The sequence below is a fragment of the Poecilia reticulata genome, linkage group LG10, assembly GCF_000633615.1.
Source record: "Poecilia reticulata strain Guanapo linkage group LG10, Guppy_female_1.0+MT, whole genome shotgun sequence".
In the NCBI taxonomy this organism is placed as follows: Eukaryota; Metazoa; Chordata; class Actinopteri; order Cyprinodontiformes; family Poeciliidae; genus Poecilia; species Poecilia reticulata.
In genome coordinates, this window is record NC_024340.1 from 23,714,154 (window position 1) to 23,722,154 (window position 8,001).

Below are 8,001 nucleotides of genomic sequence, written 5' to 3' on the forward strand. Positions count from 1 at the left end.
AGCACAGAGAAGACAAGAATTGCGGCTGAATATAGTTTAGTATTTTTGCCTTTGTTAAATTTCTAGTGCTAGATGAGCAAGAATATTTAGTCTGTGCATGGCAGAATAAGGCTAAGCATTTGACAGAATGAGTGTATTTGTGTGGAGAATATCTCTGAGTCAGTGATTGGTGGGTAGASTTTCTCTTGTTTGAATGTGTATGTAGGTTTGATACAGACAAAAGAGATGGACMTTGACTTCATGTCAGGACAARATGGAAGAGGTTTAGACATGATTAAATTATCATCTCAACTGTATGACTGTACTGCCTTACAGAAATCTGAACTCTTCTAATCTTCGTCTTTTTCTGACCAGTTGGAGCTTTTGAACATCTTCCAGAGCAAACAGTGATCGTCCAGCAACCCACCAGAGCTTTAAGAGCGGCTTGCAAATGCAAGTAATGACTGGGACATGTTATCTGGGAGGATCAAAGACTTATGAGACACACATTTCAACAGTTTTCATCATCAAAATCTTTCTTGCACTCTGAGCCCACTTTCTGAGTTTATGTCTTCAAGATCACATACAGATAACTCCTCAATTATCCAAATTTGGAATGTATAAGATACTCAAAGTATCTTTCACAATAATATAACAGGGTTATATTATATTATTGAATAAGGTKCACTATGTGTTCCCTACTATTTCTTCAAATTTACTATTTTTATTTTGGTCAGTACATTTTCGGCTGTGTTTTTAATCCAGTTAARAWWWWWWTTAWTATTGTGTCTTAACCAGGCACCCATCAGAATGTGATGAGCCCACGTCTAAAAGAGGGTAGCAAATATCTTGCTTTCGTTATATTCAGTGATATGCTCCTGTCAGACTGACTTCATTAAAACAAAATCAAGTGAGTCATGCTGAGACAATGTCTTAGCGCTGAAAAAAGGCAAAATGAGGAAAAAYTGATCGCTTATTTACGCTTGGCTGTTTTAAACCTGACCATCTGATGTTTCTCATAAATGCCTTGTTATGGTTGTCCCTCGTAGCAAACAGCCGCAACTGTCACTGCATCTTTATAATCACATCCAGGCTCACATGGTCACGACGGTCCAGACGGACACTCTCGCACGACCAGTGCCATATGTTTGGTTAATGGGTTTTAAGGACAGTAAGGGGGTGGAAATAAGTGCTCTGTTTTTCAGAAAACACAAAGGYTGTGTTGCTTTCAGAGGTTTCCCGAGGAAGACCGTTTCATGTTTTTGCATGACAAAAAGATGTCTTTGTGTTTGTAGTTTTAAGCAGTGTTGTGGTTCTCGAAATCGGTCTTGGTCTCGAGACCAGGTCTCGTCTCGGACTCGACCGCATTTGGTCTCGGTCTTGTCTCGGACTCGGGCGCTGAGGACTCGCCGTTTTATTTCAAGACCGGTCAAGACTGCAACTGTGAAAATATCACTCAGTTTATTTAACATCTTTGTTTTCAGTGGATGCAAAACGCACCAATTAAAATCCAAGAAATTACGTGTTTCTGTTACTCCCCCTACCCTCTCCACCTTTCACTCGCGCGCGGCGCTCCAGGACATGCGCAGTGGTTWCCTCTGAGCGGCAGAAGATCTGTCTAATYSTCAGTAATATAACAGCSCTGCATAAATCTTAAGAAATCCGATGGCCACAGCTAACTCAGCAGCTCTTCGCTTTCACAGACGGTGGGGATTACGTCTAACTTTTTTCGTCACTTAGAAAAGTAGCTCAAAGAAAGGTAAACTCCGTTGACATGATGTTAGCAAAGCTAGCTGTATAGAGAGACATACGCATTTGTGATTAAAAAAAGTCACTCACTGCGCTGAATTATTGTGCAGAGATGTTGACTGACTTGTCGCATATATGGGACAACACTGTGTCCAAAAGTCTGCAATATAGTGATGTGACATTGCCTCAATTGCTATGTTTAATGGTGCAGACAGTGGTGGTTTCTGACATGAGCAATAWGGGCAAACGCCCAGGGCGTTATCTTTTTAGGGATGGCAYGAGACCAYCRYRSATTGTAGCACAGAGATGGAATATTTAATATTGGTAAAATGTATTAAGTATTTAATATCTAGGTGTTTTTATGGGAATATGGATCTTTCAGATCATTTTGAGAAGCAATTTTGATCATATTTTATATTTTATTGTGTCATGTAGCGCGGGCCGCTGGTCTTGGTCTTGACTCAGTCTCGACTTTCCTCGGTCTTGGTCTTGACTTGGTCTCGGACCCTAAAAGTCTTGGTCTTGTCTCKGTCTTGATACGCTCTGGTCTTGGTCTTGTCTTGGTCTCGGGTTAGGTGGTCTTGACCACAACACTGGTTTTAAGATGTTAAGATGTGGTCTGACAGCCGAAATTGTTTCCTGGGTGTTTCTCCTACGGAATCAAAGTTTTGTTTCAGCTGTTTTGTTTCAACCCACTTTTCTCAAATCAATCTTTCACATGCAGAAGCATGATGTTTCACCGTCATTTACCATGTTCCTTTAATGRTTGCACTGATCAATTAGTTAAGGATTTATTTGCAAATGTTCAAAACTGAGACGAACCTCAAAAGATATGGTGAAATTTTAAAGCACATTTTTTAAGATCTTTAACAGCTTCCTTTGCTTTTTGCCTATCCTCCAAAAGGAAAGATGAAAATGAGCCCAATTGGTTTTATTCGGCTTTATGGATGCCCCTGCTGCTCAGAACGTCTCTGGTGAAAAGAGACCAATTTTGTGTATGATTAAAGGCAAGCTTGAAAAAGAAGCAGCAAAAGGAAACAAAAACCTGCAGCAGTGACGCTTTAGATCATATAAACTGAAGTAATGAGGTTATTTATTACTCAGATCGGATCCGTTGCTTAAATTTTGGGATCATGCATCCCARGTGTACATCCGTTTTTGCTTTTAGCTTATTTTACCACACTGATTGGGTTTTATGAAATGAGTATTGAAGCAATATCTGRTCTTTTTAACTCAAAACTTTATCAAAGCAATCCTATCTTTTCTGTAGRGTAATTCGTCTGAACATGTTTATGTCGAGTTAAGAAAATGGAAGTTAATTTCACACTTTGCTGATATGTCAGTCGATTAGRGAAATCAGAGTTTCTATTAAACTCAGTTTCAGAAAACACGAAAACAACTTTTCAATTATTCACTATACAATAAAATTTTCTGAAGACAATGTGATTGCTTCAAACTGTACTCAAAATGAAACAGTTTCTGACATATTTGCATATTAAAATGTTCACACAGTAGTTCACTATTGGTTATGAGAGGTAAGCTGCAAATATGGGTTCATATAAATCAAGATTTAACAGATGTGAGACTGGAAATATTATGAAACCTACTGCACTTTATACAAAAGTATAGATAATATAAAGTTCAAAGAAACAGATGTAAGAAATTATAAGATTAAGTGGCTTTAGCTAATTAAATATTAGTTTAAGTTCTTACTGTAATGCTGTCTGTAAATGTCTATAAATTATGAAACCAGGTGGTTTATCAGAGCAACATAAATGCTTTATTTATCCTAATKAATTTCAACACAAAACCAAGCAWTGTGTTCTTTTTTMTCATTTGCTTCTTTAAACTGACCTTCTGCTGCATTGTGTGTTCAACTCTTACACAGTGTGTGTGAAGACGTGTGCTTGTTTGTGTGCCCACATCTGTCTACTTGTCTTTTCTTGAGTCACTGGAGTAGAAGGGAAAAGGTCTGGGATGGTGGGTTGCTTAGTAACCATTGTGTGTTTTACCCAGTGGAGGGGARCTCTGGAAGTGTGAAATTGAAACACATTGAGCAACGCGTGCTTTATCGGAGACCAAGAGGGGGAATCTAACAAATAAAATATTCATGCATGCTAACAGCATGTATTTGTCGCACACGCCTAGACACACACAGGTGCGCTAACGAGTTCAGGTCAGGTAGGGATAATTGATTGGCTTCAGAGTGTCAGCCTTACTGCACTTCGATTAATGTAGCAATGCAGAAAGCTTCCACAAAATAGAAGCCTGAGGACTTTTAGTAAAATATGAATTGAGGAAAAAAACACATTAAGCTTCAATCTTTTTTTTTTCTATTAGGTCTTGCATTTACATGTTTTTGCTGCTGTTTTTTAAAGAGATGCTTCCTCTAAAGACCTCAGCTCAACACACTGCACTCTGACCGTGTCACGACACTAAACCACATCCTCCCAACATTTGACTGGTTCACTGCAGAGTCACATATCTTTCTGAGACTGGTTTAGTCTCCGCTTTCAGACATGTAATTCGCTTTCAGTGGCTATGCTGCATTAAATACTCAATCAGGACATTTGAAGAATATGTACCTAGAGGTCGGTTCCACATCAGACAACCCAAAAGAAGAACTGCAGCTTAATGGTTTACTAACCTATTCTCATATTAGTCACCTGACACAAACATGTTCTTTGCATGTTCTGATGTTTACTTCTAAAGGTTCCCCATTTGTATAAYGTGCAATACATGTGCTTTCCTAAAAGGCATTTGAACTTTTATCCTCATGTTTTCCCAAACCTTATTGAGTTAGTTTGTAACTAAAAACTATGGAAACGGTTAATATATCTAAAAAAAAGGGGGGGAAAGGAAAAAAATAGGGAACAGGTTTATTAAGCATCTGTTATTTTTAATTTTTGTAAAAATGTTGGGAACTGGATTCCAAGATCCAGTCTGGTCAACCCRCTTTTTCATTTTAATGTCATAAATTAACAAAGCATTTAAGATTGATATGAGCAGCAAAAGGCTTGCTCTGCCTTTTCCTTTTCCCGTCTGCTTATTTGTATTTGCTCYGTCTCCTTGTTCATCTATCTTTCATAGATGCTTGCAATGCATTCTGCTTCTATGCGTACATTTTGTAAAAATCAACCAGAGAGGTTAAAAGTCAGACCGTCTGCTAAGAAGTTTGAGACTTGTTTTTTTTCTCCCTACAACAGCTTCRTTGCAATAATATACAGACTGAATATTGTAATTATCTAATCAAACCACCCTCTTTTGTACATGTCTATTTTCAGTTCTCGTCAGTGTAATTCAAATTTGTACACATAACACTTTGAAAGCTCAAACGTAAGGGGCTGACAAAACAAGATAAATAAAATCATCACAAATAAAACCAAGCTATAAAATAAAACAGAAACATTAGCATTTTCACACCAGTTTCACAAAAGGAAATGTTTGTGAATCTAAATTCACATCACATCATTTTCTCAGAGACACCTTTAGGTCTTCTGAAGTGAGATGCTTTTTTTAAAAAAAGGAAGTTGTGATGCGATTTGAGTACTCCTGAGCAAGGACACGTAAAACTAGCCACAGATTCTGCTTCTCTAAACTGACCTTTGTCTGCATCTGCATTTGAATGCAAATAAAAATGGGAAGCCTGCTGAATCTCATAGCAAGAGAAGAACGAATACATTTAAGCTTTCATCTTTGTGGACATAATTTAGGACAGAATAAAGCCGACACATCACAGATAATTATTGGAATCAGTTGTAAAATKATTGAAATACATTTATGTGAATTAGCAAAGAAAATGCTGAAAAAGAAGACTTATGCTGTTGCACAAATAAGGAAGGGTTGAGAAACAGAAAAGCAACAGCAGGACAGTCCTGCACCTCCGTGCGGTTGTTCAAATCTGACAACACGTTGTGCAGAAAATAATCGACAAACATGAATGTTTATACTCACCTCGGGGCTGCTTTTCCCTCACTGCTGACGCTCCTGCTACTCAGTTGCTCTCCCAGAGAGAACCACAGTGTGTCTCATGGAGAGTGTGTGTATTGAGGGCTTGAGAAAGAGAGAGCAAGAGAGAGAGGAGAGAAAAAKAGCCAGGAAGGTTTCTTGAATAATCCTCTCTCTCTCTCTCTGTGTAACTTTCACTCTCTGATTCTGCTCTATTGTTCTCATTTTACACTTCTCCTCGGGTAATTTGCTTTGGCTAGGCTTGAAATAGCTTRTTCATTTTCCTGTCATTTCTTCAAACCTGTCTGTGCAAGCTGCAACAATTAAGCAGGTTATCTTTGACTATAGGCTCCTTATGATTTTTATCTTTTAATTCAGACAATTTGCTATTTTCAAGTTGTAATTTAGGTGCTGGGGAGCTGAGCTCTTTGGGGTCGATATGAGTAATGTATTCCCCCTCATGTCTTAAAACGCATGCAACTGYAAGCCGGAACAATTGTAAAGGATTTGGGATATATCTTTGAAAATCAGTCACAGTCCCAAGGTAGTGATGTTAGCAATAGAAAGGTCCTTTTCCTGAACCTTTCAATCTATTTTTCACGCGSTGACGTTAGTGTTGTGRCGTGTCTCCTTTTTTTCTTTTCTTTCCAAAGACGATTCATCTTCAGACCTCAAGGAAAAGTCGTTATCATTTCTCTTTTTATTGCCTTTGTCCATTTTTCCTCTCTCTCTTCTTATCACCCCAGCAGAGTGAATTCAAGCTGAACATAAAATGTCTGGTTTGAATCCAACCCCTTTTTCTGTCTGCCACTGTCTTGTTCAGATCTTAGCTGAAGCTGAATTAATTAATTCTTTCTCTCTTTTTGTGTCACCTGCCTCTCTTTATGCCTTTATCTTCACGTCAGTCCATCTCTGCCAATTTCTGGAAGTTTTACTTTTCTGTTCTCCTTGARATTTCTCCTTGTGAGTCATAATAACAAGGTTTTAGTATTGTTCTGCTGCAAAACCCTGAGAGATAACCTATCTTTATCTCACATTTCTTTATTCTCAAATCTTCAGATGCTTTCCTACAACTTTCTCTCTCCCTTTCAGAGGTTTTCCTGGAGTTACCCTGCAGCATCTAATGATATTAACATGATTGTCGAATCCATAGTGAGTTGCTATATGTGACGACAAGAGCAYCTTTGAATATTTCAAACTGTGACATATATACGCTGCATCCGTAAGTGTGTTTGTGACTTCTTCTGGGGATATTCTCTGCTGTGACGGGTTTTTRCTAGCGTGCCAGTATACACTGTAGAAGAAAAAAACAAGAAAAAATAAAAGTGTAGGAGTAAGAAGAACAAAAATATAGTGAATAGACTAAGAAACAGAATATTTTGGAACTATTAGTTAGTGGTTAAAGTGGTCCCAGAAGAACTGATGGACTTTACCCACTTTCCATATCAGAGCCTTGCAAAAGTATCCACATCTTCCCACAAGTCTTCCCACATCACAGGCACAAAGCTCAGTATAATATGAACAGATTTTATGCAAAAGACCAACATCCAATAAGGACAAACACTGAAGTGAAAGGAAATAATGCATGTTTTAAAAAAAATCATTTTTGCAAAACACAATCTAAAAAGTAAGGCCTTTGTCACGGAGAAGTGCTTATTTTGTTGTAGAAGCAGAAAGTGTTTTGGGTTATGTGCTTTCCACAAAATTAAATGTTTGTGCACTTGTGTTTTTATAATTGATTAAACTTAGACTGAATGGCGAGCATCTATGTGAACATCAACTTTAAAGTGTTCCCACAAGTTTTCAACTGGATTTAGATCTTTGCTGAGACATACTAAAACATAGCTGTGCTTTGATCAGTTATTTATCTGCAGCTTTATATTAAGGGGAATTGTCTTGTTGTCTCTCTGCCTCTGTGCCGAAGTTTTTGTAGATTTAAACATTTTTACATGATTTTCTTGTATACAGCTCTCTTTATTCTGCTCTTTASTCTGACCAGCATCACTGTCCCTTCAAATTAAAGCATCCCCACAGAATGATTCTACCACCACCATGCTTTACTGATGGGATGGTGTGTTCAGAGTGTCCAGTTTTAGTTCTCCACCAAACAACCTGCTGGATGTACATCAGAAAATTGAATTTTAGTTCCACCTAGCTTTTCTTTTCGTCGTTGTTTTTGTGGATTTTGGACAACATTTGAACATCTCCTATTCACAATCTAAGAGGGTAGGGTCTGGAGGTCCCAGGGAGGGAGGAATGGTTTCAAGTTGCTTTAATGTCTGATTATAGACGGAGAAAGTGCGCCCTCACCTGTTCAGATGTTAT

At 38.0% G+C, this 8,001-nt stretch overlaps 1 protein-coding gene across 2 annotated transcripts in view; it reads right to left on the bottom strand.

Moving 5' to 3' along the window:
• The window catches only part of hrh2a (histamine receptor H2a), a 14,087-nt gene extending 8,319 nt beyond the window's left edge, over positions 1 to 5,768 (bottom strand). For both annotated transcript variants that reach the window (XM_017307250.1, XM_017307251.1), the window contains exon 1: positions 5,683 to 5,768. The gene's annotated coding sequence lies outside the window, so the exon portion shown is untranslated. The remainder of the gene's footprint in view (positions 1 to 5,682) is intronic.
• Between the last annotated feature and the right edge of the window lie 2,233 nt (positions 5,769 to 8,001).